At 37.2% G+C, this 22,054-nt stretch overlaps 1 pseudogene; it reads right to left on the bottom strand.

Annotated features, from left to right (window-relative positions):
• Window positions 1-20,417: 20,417 nt before the first annotated feature.
• Window positions 20,418-21,357, bottom strand: LOC139437931 (olfactory receptor 14A16-like; annotated as a pseudogene).
• Between the last annotated feature and the right edge of the window lie 697 nt (window positions 21,358-22,054).

The following is a 22,054-nucleotide window of genomic DNA, read 5'->3' as shown; positions in this document are numbered from 1 at the left end:
GCTGGATGGTCATTTGGCCATGGCAGAGGGGAGATTCCTCACCAATCAACCAGTCTCAACATGACCCCAGTCCTTGGTTTTTGGCACCAAATGTTGGAGAGAAAGGGGGAGCTCACTGGTATATGGAGACTGATTAAAGACAGAAAGTTTATTAGGAAGCTCTCCCAGTGGAGGGGATCTTAAGAATAGACTTTGGCCTACCTGCCAGCATTGTAGGGGTCTGAAGAGAGACTTCAGCCCACTTCTAGAAAGGGGGGATTTGAATTTATATAGTACATTCCTAAGTGGGGAAATGATATTCAGTGGGAGGCGGTTGAGGGTCTGAGTGAGGTGCAGGGGCCAATAGGAAGGCCTAGAGGTGAAAAATTTTTCCTTGTATTGCTAGAGGGTAGTGGGTTAGGGAGTTATGTTTTCTTGGAATGCTGGTGGAGCAGGTGGTGCTTTGATCTGCAGGGAGAGAAGGACTTTATCTCCCTTTACTCCAGTTTCCATGTGGTTTCTTTGTTCAACCTTAGGGGAAGTGATGTGTTTTCAGACATGTAGGTTTAAAAGGTGGAGGGACTTGTCTTTCCTTAATGCATATCAAGGGGAACTGAGTCAAAGCTTGTTAATTATTGCAAACCTAGTGAGAGAGAACCTTTAACAGCAGGAACCTATTCAGAGCATAGGCAGTGCTTAATACAAGAGGCCAAGCCACTATGTCAAGACCTCATTGTTGTTGCAAGTAACTAAGAATCATTTCCTTCAATGAGTTAATCTTGATGGTTACCATGAGTCTTGATGGAAAGTAGAGGGAGGGAGGAATGAAGATGTAATGTGGGACATTTGGGGGGTGATGAGATTGTTCTACATGATCTTGCAATGATGAATACAGACCATGTCAACCTTCATTAAAATCTATAAAATTGTATGGTCCAAAATGTACACCATAGTGTGAGTCATTGACCATAGTTATTAGCAATGTTTCAATATTTATACATCAATTGTAACAAATATACCACCCACATGTAAAACATTATTAATAGGTGAAAGAGGAAAATGGGGAAGAGGGTGGGTATATATGAACCACCTATATTCTGTACATGAATTTGCTGTAAACTAAAGCTTCATTGAATACAAAATGAAAAAATAATACACTGGGTGAATAAACAGAAGAAAATGTCACTGTACATACAATACAACAGATCTTACAGTGAGGAAAGACATAATGTCAATTTTTTCATTTTTTATTATTTCAAACTTTTAAAAATTTTCTTTTTTATTCATTATTTTAAAAACTATCATTATTATGTCATTTATATATATAATTATATGGCTGTATTTGATTACTTTGTTGGCTTCAATTTTGAAGAAGCTTTGGGTCACAGAAGGGTTACAGTTCTGGCAAGGGAGGATAATTGGTGTGGAGTGTCAGAGATGGGGGATGGATGCATGGGAGGTGTTTCACCTGGGGCATACCTATAAGGTATATGAATGTTTTCAAATGTTCATGGGGTATGATCACAGGTCAAGATGGGTGGAGATTCACACAACAGTCAAAGGAATATCAAATTCCCATCCTGGGGAATTCTACCACATTCTCTAATGGGACAAGAATCCCCTGAGGACAGCAGCAGTGATTAGTGAAGGAGAATGAATCATTGATGGCCCTTGATAGTGATGCCTATACTTATAAACCATTTATTTTAAACTGAAACTTAGCCTAGTATTGTACGTTGCCTAAGAGTTACCTTCTGAGAGATTTATTTTTGCTCAAAGGTGGCCTCTCTCCAAGCCAATCTCAGCATATAAATGCATTACCTTCCCCAGGTGTGAGACATGACTCCCAGAGATGAGTATTCCTGGCACTGAGGGATTAGCACCAACTAGCAATGGAACTGGAAAAAGACCTTGATCAAAAGGGGGAAATGGTAAAGACAAATAAGTTTATATGGCTAAGAGACTTCAAAGTGAGTCAGTGGGTCATTCCAGAGGTTACACTTATGCATGTCTCAGCAGGAACTCATTGACTGCCCAAGAAAATATTCCCTCAAATAGCAGGGTTCCTGGGGCTCTGGAGACATCCAGACACTATAGGCAGGGCAGACAGCTCAGGATTTGGTGCCCCGCCAGCAGGCCTTGTTTTGGAATTTATGTTCCCCAGTGTGATAGAGTTGTATTCAGATGTGGTTTTCCTACCCATACTCTTCTGACCCTTCTATTTGAACCTATAGTTAGTACTAGAGTTGATAGGTGTATGTCCAAGAGACATAAATCTTTGGGCTTCCCATGTAAAATTTGGGCCCTGAACCTCAACAGAGCTGTGACACCTACTGTGCAATTCATCAGACTAACCCAGACAACTAAAAGGGAGATTTTGATTGACAACAACCATCTCAAGGAACAGAAAGTCTGCAACTGTAAGCAAGATAATCTCATCTATCTGACCCATGGGATCTAAGCCCCCTCTCAATTAGGGATGGAGTGCACATCACCATCCCAGAATCCTCAAGTATGGCAAATGAATAATGGGCTAGAGTAGACCTACTGTTATTCCACTACAAACTTACTGTTGTCCTACCAATGGAAGAATGCTTATCATTGATGTGGATGCAGTGGCCATTGGAAGTTCTGAGTGGAAGGAGAAGGAAAAATAGGTGTAATTGGGGGGTATCTTTGGAACTTGGGATTTTCCTTAATGACATTACAATGACAGATACAGGCCATTGTATATCTTGTAATAACTTGCAAAAATGTACATGAGAGAGTATAAACTACAATGTAAACTATAATCTACGCTTAGTGGCAATGCCCCAAGATGTGCTTCTCAATTGTGGCAAATGTACCACACTTATGAAGGATGTTGTCATTGTGGGAAAATGTGGGAGTGGTAGGGAGCAGGACATATGGAAATCCCCTATATTTTTTAAGTAACATTTATGTAATCTAAGTTTCTTTTAAAAAATAAAAATGTATATTTAAAAAAGTAGTTAGGTTCATTTAATATGTTATAAGTTGAATGGAAAGTTTTAGAAAGTGTACAAACATTAGAAGGGATTTTCTAATCTTCTGTTAATCAAAGTTGTATGGGTAAAATATCCATATAAATATTTAAAGATTGTGTAAAATCCCTAGAGATTTAACAATGTTTCCTGAATTACACTATATAACAGTGTATTTATTATTATTTTTATGATACTGTATGTCACAGAAACAACCTCCCCAACTGGGAATCAAGAGGCAATGCTTTGGTATGTACTCATCTAATTTGCCCCACCTCCACTGAAGAGGCAGCCCTATGGCTACATAAAAAGTGTGGTCACCAGGGGGCTGCCACAGGCTTGTGCTTGACAGTATATTATCATGAGTAAAATAAAGTAACACCAGCACCGTATGCAGCAGTCCCAAACACTGTTGATTTATTGCAAGAAATTGGTACCCAATTTTGTCACTATAACTTCGTTTTAGATCTTGTTACTGCTTTCTTTAGTATTTCCTTAGACAAGTCAAGTCAACCTGCATTCATCTTCATTTAGGAAGGACAACAATGTATTGTACAGTGCTTCCCCAAGGCTATATACATAGTACAACCATTTGTCATGGCCTCATGACAAAGGATCTGACAGCATGGAAGAAACCTGTAGCTTTAGCCCTATTTTATTATATTAATGGTAATATGTTAACTAGTAATTTTCTTTCAGAATTAAAAGAAGCATCAGAGACAATAGAACCTCTTCTTGAGAGTCAGGGATGAAAAATCAATCAGGACAAACTGCAAGTCCCTAACTGCTCTGTCAAATTATCAGGCATTCTTTGGTCAGGTAAGACAAAAGCTATATTCTCTGTTGAATCAATAATGTACAATGTTTTCCCATACCACAAACCCCAAAAGAGTTCATGGCTTTTCTTGAGTTGTTGGGGTATTGGAGACTGTTCATTCCTCACTTAACTCAAATATTGAAACCATCGTATGTAGAAAGGTTGTACATGGGAGTGGGATGACCCCCAGAAGGCTGCTTTTAAAGAAGCAAAGAGGGCAATAACACAGTCATACACAAGCACTACAGGGAGGTGGACGCTGACTTACTCTGTGAATTATATGTGGCCAACAATGATATTGGCTTTGGGTATGGTTTGTGGCAAAGGCAATATTTTAAGAGAGTAACCTTGGGTTTTGGTCAAAATTATGGACAGGGCCTGGGTTATGATATAACCCCTTAGGGAAGCAGCTATGTGCAGCAAAATGCCTTGTTGCAGGTAGAAAGTTTAACCCAAAAGTGTCCAGTCATTCTGAAGATTGCCATCACTATCCAGGGTTAGATCACAGATACCAGGAACAGACCTTGCTCAAGAGTGCACAATTGAGTACCTTAACAAAGTGGAAATCTTATCAGCTGCAGCAGAGTGTCTTCAACACTAGCCCATTAAGTACCAAAATGCATAAAATCCTAGGCCCACTGCCTTATGTGGAAGATTCTTCAGTCCAAATTACAACCCCTAAATTCCCCATTGAAGAGTCCAATAAAGAAGGCATAGGAACAGTTCCAGAGAATTTATGGTGCATGGACAATTTGACTAGCTGACAACCTCCTGCATGGACAGTCATGGCTGTGCAACCCAGCACTGGCACTATTTGGTGAGAAACAGGCACCATTCAAAGCAGTCAATGGCTGAATTAAGAATGGTGTGTATGACTGAGTACATGAGCCCAAAAAAATGCATTATCAATCTGTACTGATAACTGGGCAGTGTACAAAGGCCTTGCCACCTGGATGGCAACTTGGAAACAAAAAAATGGACTATCATGGGCTGCCCTCTGTGGGGGATAGATCTATGGAAGGACATCTGGGATGTCTGCCAGTGGTGACAAGTAACTGTCTACCATGTTGCTGTCCACTCCTCTAACACCCTTCTTGGGAATATAGAGGGAGATGCCATCTGTGTCCCTGCCTATTCCTCTAATATTCCTCAGGAATGCTGAGGCAAAGCCATACCACTGAGACCCTAGAACTAGTGGAATGGCTCCACAGAAGAAGACATTGTGGCTATTATCAGACCCTGTGGTGCTTAGCCCAGTGGTTCCAGCTTCCTGTCACTCCCCAGAAGCTCATGAACATCTCACATGAGTGTTCATCATGCTCACTTCAACATAATCACTGCAATAATTACCTCTTTGAATGGGACATATCAGATCAAGCACAAACTCCAGTAGCATGAAGGCAAGTGGATTACATCATTCCCCTCCCACTCTTGGAATGGGTCAGGGTATGCTTTCATTGCCACAGACACTGCCACAGCATTCTTGTTGGCCTTCCCAGTAGGAAAGGCCAAACAGTGGGCCATTATTCACTGTTTCAAAAAGATACGTGCTGTACAAAGTGTGTCTGCCCAAAGTACGTGACTGAGGAACTCCATTAACCAGTCACCTCACACAGTTTTGGGTGATGGACAAAATATTGCTTGGACTTTCCATTTAGCCTATAATCCCACTAGAGCAGGTCTAAAGAAAGGATGAATAACTTTTTAAAGAAACAAATAAAAGGCAGAGATCTTTACAACAATGGACTAAGAGACTGTATCCATTTAAATTTGGTGCTGGGGCTGCTGCCCCTGCTCCAGTTGAATGGCTAACAGCAGGACCAATGCAAGTGCTGAGAATACAAGTTAAAGGACCAATAGCTCTACAGCTCAAAAGAGGAAGTAATAATAATCTGTTGTTGCCTGTGCCTCAAACTATACAAACTGAGGAAAATGAGGTCCTTTGACCATGGTACTTACCTATGCAGGCTTCCTGGTTAGGAATATGAAGCCCATTGTGAATAGAAGTTGCCCAAAGCATTGTTATAAGACTACGTGCCATTAAAGTATTTATTAGTAACACCACACATCAGTGTTTAAAGGTCAGCTTTAGAATGCATAAATTGGAGTATCAAAAAATGAAAAAATGAAAAAACTTTGTTTTTGACGATTTACCTGTCATCACTGCAATAGGTGTTGCCCTATCTGTACAGTGGCAAGGCAATTTCTTTCATTTCTTCATCAGTGTCTACATCCTTTACATCCTTTCTCTTTTTTTTTCTTCTAATTATTAAGTTTGTCTTCACAAAAGTTTTAGATCACAGTAATTCACATATACAATATAGTGTACTCCCACATATCCAACATCAAACACTTTGTCCCTTCCCCAGCAATTATCTTTTTACATGTTCATATTATATTTGCTGCAGCTGATGTACAGATATTGAAACATAGCTTTCAAACATGATTCCATTTGAGTTTACATTATGATTTTTATTTTAGATTATATAATTTTCTAAATTTTTAGTTATAAATGTTTTACATTATGGTTTACATTTTAGCCTATAGACTTTTATACATTTTTGGTGTAATTTAGATTGTCCTATATCCATCTTTGCATGATCTTGTATAACACTTCCATTGCCCCACAGTTACACTGATTCCATTTATTCAAATGGGGGACACATAGTTGGGAGAGAGTTCTCCAGGGCATGTATACAGGGTACATAAAAATGTTTGGATATTTTCATAGTAGTTACAGTTAAAAACAACAACTGAGGGAGTGCTGAGTTCCTAGCCAGGGGAACTCTATCACATTCCTCAATGGAACAGCAACAATCCCCAAGTGAAATGGCAAAGACCAATAAAGAAGGATGATCCAACAATGAGCCCTTGATACTGATGACTATGCTTATGAGCCTGTGCACCTGAAATATGAACTATGCCTAGAGCTGCAGGGTGCCTAAGAGTTACCTCCTGAGAGCCTCCATATTGCTCAAATGTGGCCACTCTCTAAGTCAAGCTCAGCATGTAAATGCATTACCTTTCCCCCAGCATTGCACATGACTTTGGGGATGAGGCTCCCTGGTGTTTACTACCAAACACCAGCTGATGATGTAACTAGAAAGAGACCTTGAATAAAAGGTTCAACTCAGACCAGCAGAATATCTCAGCCTACATGTAATATCAGGTGTTAAAAACTGCTTTTTGACCTTGAATAAAAGGGGGAAATGGAAAGGACAAATTAGTTTATATGGCTATGAGTCTCCAAAAAAGAGTTGGGAGGTCATCAGAGGGGTTGGGCTTATACGCGCCTCAGCAGGGTCCCAGAGAGAGCCAAAGTAGATACAAGCCCAGGTGATGATTCTCCTGAGGGCTACAGAGACCCATAGGATCTATGGTCATGGCAGATGGCTCTGGAGTTCAGTGCCTTGTCAGTTGGCCCTACTTTGGAGTTTGTGCTACTGAGTGTGATAGTGTTAGACTCAGATGTGACCTTTCTACACATGCCTCTTCTGTCACTTTTACTGGACCTGTGGTTGGCACTGGGGTTGGTGTATACTCAGGAGACCTAAATCTCTGAACTGTCCATGTGACAGCCAGGCCCTGAGCCTCAATAGACTTGCAACTCCTACCCTCTGGTTTATTGGACTTACATCAGCCAGCTAACAGGGAGGAGGAGAAAGCCAACCACCACACTAGGGAGGCAAGAGTACCTACAACTGCAAGCAGAATTACATCCATCCTTCATGTGGAATCTAAGCCCCCTCTCGATATAGAGGTGGAATGGACATCACCATCCCAGGATCCACAGGTTACTATGGAATTATTGTGATTACTAATGGAAGAAATTGTAGCATTGATGTGGAGAAAGTGGCCACAGAAGCTGCTGATGGTTGGGAGAGAGAAGATAAGATATGATGTGGGGGCATTTTCAGGACTTGGATTTGTCCTGGGTGGGACTGCAGGGACAGATGCTGAGCATTGTACATCCTGCCATGACCCACTGTGACAGCTGGGGGAGAGTGTAAACTACAATGCAAACCATTATCCATGTGGTACAGCAGTGCTCCAAAATGTATTCACCAAATGCAATGAATGTCCCACATCAATGAAAGAGGTTGTTGATGTGGGAGGAGTGGGGCAAAGGGGGTGGGTGGTATATGAGGACCTCATATTTTTTTAATATAACATTTAAAAAAAATAAAGAGAAAAATCTTTATTAGTAATCAGGTGTCAGTTTTTTTCCTGCTGGGACCCTATGTGTGTCTATATGGACTCTCCTAATGCCTAAAATAGTTTTTGATGTCACCACAGAAAATTCAGAGTTTAGAAGGGGAAAATGTATGGTTTTGGAAATCTCCTCATAGGACTCCCCTACCTGGTACTTTATCTACTAATGGAAATGTTGCTTGTATATTGTTAAACCTTGTAAGGGAACAGGTGAATAAGTGCAGACCTTTATTAGGATATGCTACATATGGTGGTTTGTTTAGGATGGTTAACCACTGAATCTATCACTCTAGACTGCATCACCCTGTCTGCATGGAACAATAGGAGAGAATCCATGATGTGGGGTGGTTACCCCCTGAGTTGTGTAATTTTACCCTCAAACTAGAAAATGATAGTCTTTTACAATAGTAGGCTTACCACTAAATAACTGGGGCTTGCCAGCCCCCTAAAGGATGGCTATGGAATTGTGGGCAAAATGGGGGCAGAATTTGGACCATAATTGGACTGCTTGATGCATGTGGGGAGAGCCTTAAGTCTCTGCCACCCTATATGACTCATTACCCTATACTTGAAGTAATCGCAAAATGATCAAGCTAGATATAGAGAAAAGTGTGCATCCTGATGGTTCTACCCATTGACCATTTTTGTGCCAGGTGGTCTTGCAATTGTCACTGAAAAACATATAGACTTTAGCCAATCACACTGCTCAAGCTCTTAATGATTCCATAGTAGCATTAACTTATCAAGCTAAGAAACTACCCAACTAAAAATGTTGTTTTACAAAATAGGATACATTACATGTTCTCACTGGAGGTGGGACCTGTGCCCTCATTAATGTTTAATGTATATATCTTCCCAGTCACTCACAATACATTTCACAAACTCTAAATCATAGGTAAGAGAACATGAAACACATTGATAAATTAGCTACTGACCCCTTATCTAATTGATTTACTTTCCTTTCTTGGTCCTGGTGACATGTTTTTATAGGTCTACTAGTTTTTGGTGGAGGACTTCTATTTTTCTGTTGTTTTTTATACTATTGCTGTGGAATGTGGATGTGATGCTTGTCCTATGGTCAATGTAGGTCACTACATGGGGGTGGAATATGAGAATCCAAGGACTGCATTCCTCCTAAATCCTCAGCATGTTGCCACCTGCATGACCTTGACATAAGTTAAAGTTTAGCAACCCTCCCCAGAGGGGAGATAATGTATAGATGGTACCATAACCTGAATCTCCTCAGAGTGGTAAAACTTCATTCCTGGATAACATCAACAGGCTTCATGTGTGTTTTCATGGGACCCTAGCAGAAACTCTGTTCTCATACCCTATGGAATGTTTTTCTTCTGAAACCCTCATATCACCTTTCATTTTCTTTTGTAGAGTGTTATCTTCATTCTCCAAAGGCCACAATTGGAGACTCTCTTCTGTTCATACATCTCAATAAAGTTTATGTCTGACTGTGCCAGGTACATTGTTTGGTCTTGCAGTCACACCAGCTCATGTCCTTCAGGAGTTGGGTTCAAACAGTTTAGAAAAGATAAAAAGACAAATTTAAAAATATTAATATAAGGGTAGGCTTAAAAATATATTAGAGTTAAACATAAAATGTGTGATATTACGAGAAATGAATTTAAATAATAGGATGAGGGAAGCGGACTTGGCCCAGCAATTAGGGCATCCATCTACCACATGGGAGGTCCGCGGTTCAAACCCCAGGCCTCCTTGACCCATGTGGAGCAGACCCATGTGCAATGCTGATGCGCACAAGGAGTGTGCCCAGTAATGAGAGCTGCCCAGCATGAAACAAAGTTCAGCCTGCCCAAGAATGGCACCGCACACACAGAGAGCCGACACAGCAAGATGATGCAACAAAAAGAAACACAGATTCCTGTGCTGCTGACAACAACAGAAGTGGACAAAAAGAACACACAGCAAATGGACACAGAGAACAGACAACTGGGGGGACAGGGAAGAGAAATAAATAAAAAAATAAAAAAGCTTTTTAAAAATTAAAATAATAAATAATAGGATGATTCTTGTATTTATAATGAATTAAAAAGTCACTAATTATGGACCAGGTGGTGGTGCAATTAAAGCACTGTACAGAAGCTGGGGGACTGTGTCATGGGAAGTTTATTTTCCTTCCTCTTATGGTAGCACTCATTCTTTCTCTTAGTGACCGACAGCCCCTAAGAAAAGCCCCACAGCTGAAAACCTTTCTAAGGACTCAGGACAAAAAGATGATAGAATGTCAAAAGTCCAGAAACAAATGTGAAAAATAAAACTGGTATTTCCCATAGTCAGCATCATTTTCCCTTTGTTCTTTTGAAGAAATATATTGATTCTCTTTATTTTCTAATGTAGACTTGTTTGTCCTCTTATTTGTAGACTTGTTACAATGTTTTCAGTTACTCCTCTTCAAAGTAGAAACTAAATTGCATTCTGTGTATGTTTTCACATTAATGTTTAATTTTAGTGCAGAACCTTCTCTCATTTCAATCCCATAACAGTTCTTTGAAATACATATAAGTGCAGTGGTATATATGGTGGTGAGTTTTGTTTGTATGATTATATTTAAATAAACCTGTAAAATGTTTTGCTAAGAAATGAAATGTGATATTTCCAAGCTCCTGAATGCATATTTTCAAGAAAATGGAAAATCCATCCTCAAAAAAATTAAGTATAATTTAGAAGCATGACATCAGTTATAATGTCAAAAGTGTATGAAATAGACAGTGTTAAATTTAACAACTTGTACATAAATATCTCATAGCCTTCACCAAAGTAAATCTTAAAGTGAAATATCAAAAATATTTAAACCCCCTCTCAATCAGAAACAGAGTGGGCATAACCATCCCCAAACACTCAAAATTGAGGAAGGAACAAAATAGGGGGAATTCAACTATGGAATAAAGTAGGCTTATTATTATTCAAGAATGGAAGGACTTGTATCACTGATATAAAGGCATTGGCCATCAGAGGTTCTGTGAAGAGAGAAAGGGAAGAATAGGTGTAACATGTGAACATTTTTGGGACGTTTGAATTGTCCTGCTTGGCATTGCAATGATGGACACAGGCCATTATATATTTTATCAACAATTGTGTGGAGTACAGTGTAAACTATAATGTAAACCACAGTTCACACTTGGTAGCAATGCTTCAATATGTGTTCATCAGCTGTAACAAAATTACGACACTAATGAAAGACGTTATTAATCTGGAAACTATGGTGAAAACTATGAAAACTATGAAAACCCCTGGGCAGAGTAAAGGCTGTGTGATAAATTTGTGTTTGTGGATTGCCTGTGTGTGCAGTTGGCTGTAGCTTGGAGAAGAGGAAAGTCAAATAGGTGGGAGAGGGCATACGATAGACTCCATAATTTACAATCTTTCTCCTTCACCAGCATATTGCAATAAACAATACTGGGTCATTACATTTAAATTCTTAGCAATGGCTCAAAAGACTAGGGCATGTTTTCAGACCAGAGCTTCTCTCATCTAAAACGTGGATTTAAACAGGTACAGAGCAACTCTACTTGGTCACGATATCCTTGTTGCTCACAGAATGGCCTGTGAGTGTCATCATGAGCATCACCAGGAAGCTTATTAAAAATGGAGAGTTGGAGTCCCCACTCCAGAATACACAAGCAAATCTGCATCTTAATAAGATGTGCAAGTAATTGGTGAGCTTAGTCCTGCAAATTCCCAGCAGTTAGAAATTTCTCTGAATATTCTAAACTTAGACTGTGTTGATGGTTGTGCAACTCTGTGAACAAACCAAAAAACAAAATACATTGAATTATGCACTTTGAATGAATGAATTTTATGATGTCCAAATTATATCTCAACAGTCATTTATAAAAATTTAAAGGCTCAAAATGTACTCTCAAATATAAACTCTCTCAAGAATTGCCACACTAAGATCAAGACCTCAAATATTTTGGGAAAATACTTAAAGAGGAAGAAAAAGAATCACATGGTGTTTCCAGAAATAGATGAATTATAAGTGATAACTTGATGAGACTTACAGCTGTCTTTAAAAATAGTTGAGACCAAATAAAAACTATTTTTGAGGAGAAACGTCAATTAGCCAAGAAATCAAAATCTTGACAGTAACAAGTAACAATAGATTAGTGTTATGAATAAAGACCAAGTTACATGAATTTGTTAAAATTATTGTATTAGGAGAAAATATAGATCTTAAAAATGAGAAAAGTTTAAAAACAAGCATTAAATATGGAACAAACTAAAATAATGGTTAAAATGGAAGAAAGATAGCTACATGTTTCTTAGACTTACATTTTCAGATATAATATAAATTTCAAGGCTAGTTTTATGCTGTTTTTAAGAGATACAACTAAAGCAAGAAGTGGGTATGTTGGGAGAAAAATATGGAAAACGCCATTCCAGGCAAAAACTCACATAAAGGAAACTGATGTGGTGTTTTAAAATCAGGCCCCTTCCCTTCCAAAATGTACCAAAAAACAAAAAAAAAATCATGAACTATAACTATATGATATAAGACTTAATCAGGGAGAAAATAGAACATATATAAAATATACACACTTTTAAAAATACCATATAGGGAGGAGGCTTACCTGAGGCATACCTATCAGGCATATGAATGTGTTCAAGTGTACATGGGTCATTGTCATGGGGGTGGAGATACACAAAATAACCAAAAGAACACAAAAATTTCCATCCAGAGGAGTTTTGCCACACTCTCTGATGGGATAGCAAGAATCCCCTGAATACAGGGGCAGTGACTGGTGAAGGAGAATGTAGCACTGACAGGCCCTTGATATTGATGACTGTACTTATGAACCTTTTCTTTTGAAACTGAAACTTGGCCTAGTATTGTAGGTTGCCTAAAAGTTACCTTCTGAGAGATTTCTTGTTGCTCAAATGTGGCCACTCTCTAAGCCAAACTCAACATATAAATGCATTACCTTCCCCTGGTGTGTGAGAGATGAGTCCCGGGGATGAACCTCCTTGGCACCAAGGGATTACTACTAAGAAACAACTAGCACTGCAACTTGAAAAGGGCCTTGATCAAAAGGGGGAAAGAGTAAAGACAAATGAGTTTATATGGCTAAGAGACTTCAAAATGAGTCTGAGGTCATTCCAGAGGTTACACTTCTGCTTGTCTCAGCAGGATCTCATTGACTGCCCCAGTAAATACTGCCTCAAATAGCAGGGCTCCTGAGGTCTCTGGAGACATCTAGACACTATAGTCAAAGCCAACATTCAGGAGCTTTGTGCCTTGACAGTGGGCCCTATTTTGGAGTTTTTACTCCCAAGTGTGACAAAGTTGGATTCAGTTGTGGTTTCCCTACACATGGCTCTTCTGCCCCTTCTATTTGAACTTATATTTAGTACTAGAGTTGATAGGTTTATGTCCAAGAGACTTGTCTTTGGACATTCCATGTGCCACTTGGCCCCTGAATCTCAATAGAGCTGCAACTCCTACTATCCAATTCATTGGGCTCCTCCAGACAACTAATGAGGAAATGATAACAGACAACAAACATCCCAAGGAACAGAGAAAGTGTAATAATGCAAGCATGATAGTATCCATTTGTCCCATGGGATCTAAGCCCCATCTCAATTAGAGGTCATCACCATCTGATAATCGTCAGGAGTGGGAAATGAGCAATGGACTAAAATAGACTTATTGTTATTCTACTATAGACTTACACTTATTCTAGCCATGGAAGAACTTTTATCATTGACATAGAGACAGGGGCCACTAGAGGTTCTGAGGGGAGGGAGAGGGAAAAATAGGTGTAATATAGGAGTGTTTTTTGGGAATTTGGAATTGTTCTGAATGAGGTTGCAATGACAGATACAGGCCATTGTATATCTTGTCATAACTTACAAAATTTTGTGGGAGAGAGTTGAAATTATAATATAAACTATAATCCCAAAATAGTGGCAATGCTCCAATATGTATTCATCAGTTTCAACAGATGTACTATACTAATGAAGGATGCTGTTAATATGGGAAAGTGTAGGAGGGGTAGGGAGTGGGGCATATGGGAAAACCCTACTTGTTTTTGTAACATTTATGTAATCTAAGTGTATTTAAAATTTTTAAAAAACTTCTCCTTCTTTGGAATTTATGCTCTTGAGTGTGGTAGAGTTGGCCTCAGATGTGGACTCTCTATACATGCCTCTTCTGTCACTTTTACTGAACCTGTGGTTGGCACTGGGTTCATGTATCTTCAGGACACTTGAATCTCTGGATTGTCCATTTGCCAGCTGGGCCCTGAGCCTCAGCAGAATTGTAACAACTACTCTCCAGTTCATTGCACTTACCCAGGTCAGCTAACAGGGTGGTGAGGAAGGTCGACCACCACATCAGGGAACTGAGAGAGTCTACAACTGGAAGCAGGAGAATCACATCCATCAGCCATGTGTGATCTAAGCTCCTTCTTGATTTAGTGGTGGAGTGGACATTGCCATCCCAGGGTCCACAGAATAGAGGAATAAATATGGATTAGAGTGGATTTACTGATATTCCACTATAGAACTATTTTGACTCTAGCAATGGAAGAATTTGTGTCATTGAGGTTGTGACAGTAGACATGGAGTTGCTGAGGGCAGGAAGAGTGAAAGAGAGTGTGACATGGGGGTATTTTTGAGACTTGGGTTGTACAGAATGATATTGCAGGGACAGATGCAAGACATTATGTATCCTGACATAATTCTCTGAATGGACTGGTGGGAAGTGTAAACTACAGTGTAAACTAAAATCCATATGGTGTAGCAGTGCTCTAAAATGTATTCATCAGATGCAATGAATTTGCTACACTGATGAAAAAGGATGTGGAAGGAGTAGGGGGGGGTGGGGAGTAAGGTATATGGGAGCCTCATATTTTTAATATAACATTTTGTGTGATCTATGTATCTTTAAAAAGTAAAAAACTTAAAATGATAGTAATAAAGAAAAAATGCACATACAGAAAGCCTATTAAAGTAAAATAAGAAAATAAAAATATAATATTCAGGTTTCCACATAGAAATATCTCCAAATATTTATATATATATATATGTATGTATGTATAAATCTCAATATAACCTCATTTTTTTATATTATATTTGTTTCAAAATCTATGCATCTCTTTATACAATATTCACTTTTTATTGGTGGGATTTATTTGAATATTCTGAATAAGAGTTCTTTGTCAAATATATATATATATATATATCAAAAACTGTCACCTACCATATGGCTTATCTTTTGGCTATTGTATTGTGGTCTTTTGATGGTTACAAGATTTTAATTTTAGTATAGTCCAATTTATCAATATTTTCCTACATTGTACTTGATATCATGTGCGTTCCATGAATATGGTTCTTCAAATGTAGGACTCTAGGACTGATTCAATTGTTTCTTTGGCCCAAAATACAATGTTAAGTTCTTGCTAAAGAGAAAATGGAAGCTAATGATTCATTGTTGATTTTTAATGACCTGCTTGCATAGAGTGCCCAAGAGATGAAGTTATGGCTGCCTCAGTTGACTGATAAGTTGATGAGTAATCAGATGGTGAGTTGTTGTAGCTGCTTCTGCCTGACAGAAAGGGAATGCCAAACTTAGGGATTTAAAGTTTCAGTACAAGAGTACTATGTAATTCAGAGCCCAGAATAAAACAGGGATTACTTAGGAAAATATAAAACAGGCTAATCATTTCAGAAGCAAGATGATAATGTAGAGTTGAAGAAATATCAACTTCAGGGAGCAACTATCAAGCCTCAGGTCTGGAAGAACAAAAATGTAATAGTAGAATCATCAAAACTAAGGGGAATATGTTGTGCTTCAATGTTTATATCACATCTTTCCTCACTATCTAATTCTAGACTTAAAATGAATTTAACTCTGTAAATTGTAGACAAATGAGAGCAAGGCAAAATGAAAAATTGATTGTAAGCCTACAAATTCTATTTAAGTGGAAATTCCATTGACTTTCTTCCTCTACTCTGGAAGGGGATGATTTTGCCATATTTGCACATTCATTTCAATACTACTGATTAATGAACATTTGAGATGTATGGATTCTCCTTGGAACTCTTGCCAGAGATTTATGGAATTGTTCAAGTCATTCAGAATCAAGTTTAGATAAAACAAAGAGGACTCTGAAGGGAAAATATGGGTTGTTTTATTGGAGTAATGTACTTAAATCCCTGAAGACTGCTCTGAGGTTTTCAATATTACTAAGAAGATCAGGAAAGTAGACAAAGAAATAAAAGAAAGCAAAAAACAGTTATCCATTAAAACTTTCAAGGTTAGAAATGTCCTACATGCACTATCCAATATGATAGCTATTAGGCAACTTTCATTATTGAGCACTTGAAATATAGCTAGTCTGATTGAAAAATTGAATTATTAATTGTATTTAATTTTAATTAATTTAAATTGATGTCAGTAGCTTCTGCCATGTTGTACAGCAAAGCTAGGTAGTGTCTTTTCTTCTTTTTTTAATTTTAAAAAGTCATTATTTTTTGCATTCTTATATTACTTTGTGCACCCAGAAATGCAAACAAAATAAAATGACTTTACTACACCACATACCCCAGTTCTGGCTTTGAAAATATAGTCATCAAAATTCTAGTATAAAAAGTTAAAAATTACTAATGGTATGTATCTTTATTACATTTTATTTTGTTGTCTCTGCAACCTATGCATCTAGATTATTTGTAGTGAGTAAAAAATGGGTTATAGTCTGATACCAAACTACCTGATATTTTATTATAAGATACCAAAGTTCAGCTTAAACTCAATATCACAAAATAAAGAAATAATGGTGTCAAGTAATTGTCGTTATCTCAACTCAGTGGTTTAATTTTTAATAAAATAGAAAACTGAAGTGGCTTTCTTTCATCTCATTTTTCTGTGTTGAAATTTAACATAATTTTCAATTAGCATATTTATGGAATATTTTTACTGTATTTATTGGCAAAGATTTGGAAATGTGTCCAGAACTTTAGACAACTGAAAAGCATAATGATTAAATTGCTGTTGAGGCAAAGCAATGGCAAACTATTACTATTGATAACATCTAAACTTTTGAGGATACAAGATTATTTTTTCCTTTTGAAACTATTTATAGTATTAGACAATTTAGTACCTGAAAAAATTAGCTTCTGTGAAGATCTGTCCTTTGAAATCTAAAAGGGGATCCTTTACCAAATATAGTTTTAGTCTACTCAAGAGAGTATCCAAAGTAGTAGTTGACTTCTATAGACCATAAAATTATTTACAAAAATTATTTCTTCATCATCAATAGACAAATATTTGTTCTGTGCTTGAATTGCTGGACACTTTTCTAAACAGCAGATATGTGTAAAGTCTTCACTATTGTCCGTATGGTTGTATAAGTTGGCTTCCTCTAATTCAGTTTTTGGAATTTTAGTTTGAACTATGAATGTCTGCAAATTCATAGTTAATCTAGTAATTGTTAATCTAGTAATTGTTTCATAGTCTAGTAATTGTTTTCTTTTCAAGGAAATCCTGCACAAACAGGCTTGCTCTCCATTGATCCAGGCTGAGATATCTGTCATTCTCCAAACTGAAACAACTGAGACTCTGGTCCATGGCTTCCAAAATTTATCATCAGTAACTCCTGAATGAAAATTTCCATCTTGATATAAACATAAAGGGAAACAAAGCAATAGTCTCTGCAAAACTTCTTTCTAAGTTTCATATAAATAGTCTATTGCACAAAATTTGAATGCTGGAAACATACCTTCTTTCTTCGACAGGAGTATGAGTTTCAACAGCTGCTTCTAAAGATTTTGTGATACCCGACTGATAGCTATCTGGCTATCAGCCTCTGAGGTAAAATTGCCTGCTATGGTTCATTGCTGGGAAAGTTGGCCATTTCCAAATATTATGAATAATATTAAAATTCTGAAAACCTTTCTAGAGAATAAACTGTGGTTCAATATGGTGATTAACATATAATCTTAAATAATAAAATAACTGGTGAATGCGTTTCTATCTTCAATATCAACCCTGCTGCCATGAGTATCTGACCTTTGGTTTGGAGAAAGTGAACAAATATGATGACATCAAGAAGGTGGTGAAGCAGGCATCATATGGCTCCCTGAATGGCATCCTGGGCTACACTGAGGACCAGGTTGTCTCCTGAGACTTTAACAGTGACACACAATCTTCCAGTTTTCATGCTGAGGCTGACTTTGCCCTCAGCAAACACCTTGTCAAGCTCAGTTCCTGGTACAGCAATGATTTAGGCTACAGCAAGAGGGTGGTGGACCTTATGGTCCACATGACCTCCAAAAAAGTAAGAGCCCCTGGACCACCAGCCCCAGTAACAGCATGAGAGGAGGAAAGAAGTAGTCACTGCTGGGGAGTCCTAGTCCAACTTGATCCCTCATAGCTGAGAATGACCCATCCTCTACAGCTTCCATACCAGACTCCTGAATGAGAGGAGGGGCTCAGAGGGCCCTACCTTATCATGTACCATCAATAAAGTACACTGTACCCAGTCAAAAAATAATAATTAACAAATTGATGAAGGAGACCAGAAAACTGAAGTAAAGAGAAAAATTTATAGACAACTAATAATTCCAGTAACACCGCCTATAGCCCTAGGTGCTTAAAAGTAGTTAGGTTCACAATGAAATGGAAATTATATTCAGTTATTTACCCTCATGGTCATGTACTTTTCAAATAATTAAAATAAAATACAAAACAATAGAGGAAAGATGGTAATTACTCTATTCTATATATCCTAAAATAATTACTAAACTGCTAGCCAAACATGTAAACAGAAAATCTTCTTTTGGGGCTATTTCTAAATTTTGACTAATGTGTGATTGGTATAAATAAACCATATTCTTATAGAATCAAAACACAGTGTTAGAGTAAAATCTACCTGGAGGCAGATATTTAATTTATATGAAGTAGAAGCTTTGGATTGATCTTCTTGGATATTTGAAATAGGTGTAACCTTTTAGGTATTAGTGTGCATCAGGTACAAAAATTGACAAACTACAAAGGAATAGTATCTCACAAAATCGAATGAGAATTTTACATGTTACTAGATAAATATCTCATCCGAAGAGAAAAATGGACAAAGAAATTGGACTGAAATTTACAAATTAAATCTTACACATGGAATATAAAAATTGAAAAATTAAGTTATATCACTAATTTTCCCATATGAGCAGAAAAATAATTTCAAAAAAACTTATTAAAGCTGGTTAAAACACAGTGAGAACGATACTCTGATATTCTGCTGATAGTAGTGGTAATTGATGTTATTTTCTAGGGATTAAACATTTTACTATAACAGTCAATTTAACAAATCACATTTATTGGCCTGGAGGTTGTATTTTCAAGTATGATTTTAAAAGTCATCATCAATATAAACAAAATTGCATGTAATAATAAATTAATTGAATACTCCAAGGTAACCAAAAGAAGATAGATGTAATATGAGTTTTCTGTAGGTCCTAGGATAATTTGAATTGGAATATAAATAGAATAACAAGTAACAGTGAAATGAGCTTATAAATAAGTGGAGACCTGAAGAATCTATTCTTAAATTGTTGAAGATTAAAAAAAGACAGAAGATGAAGAGGAGAATAAACAAGAGAAAGAGGAAAGGGAAACCATAAAGTCCAGGATAGAAAGTAGGGATGAAGGAAGGAATTACAGAATAAAAGGGGGGAAATGGAAAGAAAGGAAAAGGAAGGCACAGAAATTTGTGGTAGAATATTGTATTCAGAAAAGGTGAATTAGAGTCATAAATATGTGGAGATGAGACATGTTCAGAATTATTTCAGGACTGTCATAGACTGTGATTCCATATAACAAAACAAACCATTCCTGATGATTTTCTATACTGATCTGGATAATAATAAGAATATTATCATCATGACTTTTATACATTCTTAACTCTTAAGTGACCAAAAATCACCACAATTTGACAAATCCTATAATGTTTCTGCACTGAACTCCACAAGTAAATATTTAATTAGCTTGGATCAACAGAATTCTTAAAGACAAGTTATGAATTTTTACGCCTTCCCATTTTAACTACAGATGCCCTAAAAATAAAGTCACTTCCAGAAATAAAAATTTTAAAATGCTATTTTCATGACAACCCTAAAATTTTGGTAGATTGCAATGTATTTGGAAACACTCACTGTGAGTGTAAAACATCCAGAATTTGCTCCCAAATAGAACATGATAATATGAAATTGATACTGGAAAGAGAAATATTGAGTCAAGCATTTACAAACTCTCATTTTTACACAGAAAATAAGTTAATAAAATATTGACCTGGTACACTCTTAACACAGCACAATGTTAAATTCTCTTGATTAGAAATTGGAAAATAAAGATGTCTATCTTTAAAAGTTGTTCATATTAATTAAAACAATATTAAAATCAAGAAATACTTTGCAAGTTTTATCACTATCACTTTTCCTAATGCTGTCTGCATGTCCTTGTTTCTCAGACTGTAGATGAGAGGATTCAGGGTGGGGGATAACACCGTGTAAAGCACAGATATCAACAATTTCAGGTAAGAAGATTTGATATTTTTTGCAAAATATGTAATACTCCCAGAAAACAGGAACAGTATCACCAGAGTGAGGTGGGACAGACAGGTTGAAAGAGGTTTTTGTCTTATCTTTACAGATGGGATTCTTAGAACAGTGGTAAAAATGTGAACATATGAAACAACCATTAAAGAAACACACAAAAACCAAACAACAGCTAAGAATAATAAATGTATCTTCTAAAATGTGCTCTCCATAACAGGAAAGCATAAGCAGTGATGGAGTATTACAGAAGAATTGATGGACTATGTTGGACCCACAGAAACTGATAGAGAATGTACCTGCTACATGAATGGCACCATAAACACATCCACTGAGCCATGATGCTGTTGCCATCTGCACACAGGCTCCTCTGTGCATAATGCCCTCATAGTGCGGAGGATGGCAGATGGCAGCATAGCGGTCATAGGACATCACTATAAGGAGAGCATACTCTGTGCCAAAGGATAATACAAAAAGAAAAACTTGCATGGCACATCCTAGGAAGGAGATGGAATGACTGTTGTTCAAAGAGTTCATGATGGGCTTAGGAAGAGTGACAGAGATACAGCAGATGTCAATGAAGGACAAATTCTTAAGAAAGAAATACATAGGCACTTGGAGATGCTGGTCAGTGGTGGTGATGATGATAATGAGGAGGTTCCCCATCACTGCTGCCAGTTAAATGAGGAGAAAGAGTGTGGCATACAGTCTCTGTAGCATCCAGTCATCAGGGAATCCCATGAACAAGAATTCCATTATGATGGTCATGTTGATAAATTTCTCAGGCATGCTAATTCTTCAGAGTGAAAACAGAAAAACAAAACACAGCAGGCTTATTCAGAGCTCTGCACCCGATCTCTTCTGCTAGTGCCTTAAATGCTTTTCTATTATGAGTGGTATGCTTAGTTATAAGTCTATTATGGGATAATTCTAATATGTGAAATTGATTTCCTTTTAAAATATGTAGAGTGAATAATAATAATATAAACATTAATAAATCTGCCTATGAGTGGGGCATGAACACAGAAGGGCTACATCACTGACTGTGCCTTCAGATTCTGGAAGGAGAGAGAATAGTTTTGGAGCATATTCTGAATACACTAGAGCTAAATTTGTTTACTAACATGATCAACAAAATATGTTCTCCTTTACCTACAAAGTTTATTTTATTTATTATTTATTTATTTTATTTATTTTAAAAATCCTTATATATTTGTGCACTTTTCTTGACCTCCAGCAGAAAATATTTTAATTTCCTAAGAATAGAAAAATGCCATATACTTTCTAGAGCTGTGTAAAATGTTGAAGGGAAATTCGATGACAAATAAAGAAAATATATATTGGTATATCACTAGGTAAATCAACTCTTAAAATCCCTATAAGTGTGTGTGGAGTTGTATAAATGTGTGTGCACATGTAAGTATTTGCACATATCTATATGATATAGGTAATTTTAAATGAATTA

This window comes from Dasypus novemcinctus, chromosome 31, assembly GCF_030445035.2.
Source record: "Dasypus novemcinctus isolate mDasNov1 chromosome 31, mDasNov1.1.hap2, whole genome shotgun sequence".
Taxonomy (NCBI): Eukaryota; Metazoa; Chordata; class Mammalia; order Cingulata; family Dasypodidae; genus Dasypus; species Dasypus novemcinctus.
Note: the sequence above shows the minus strand (reverse complement) of the source record. Positions and strands in the feature narration are given on the sequence as shown.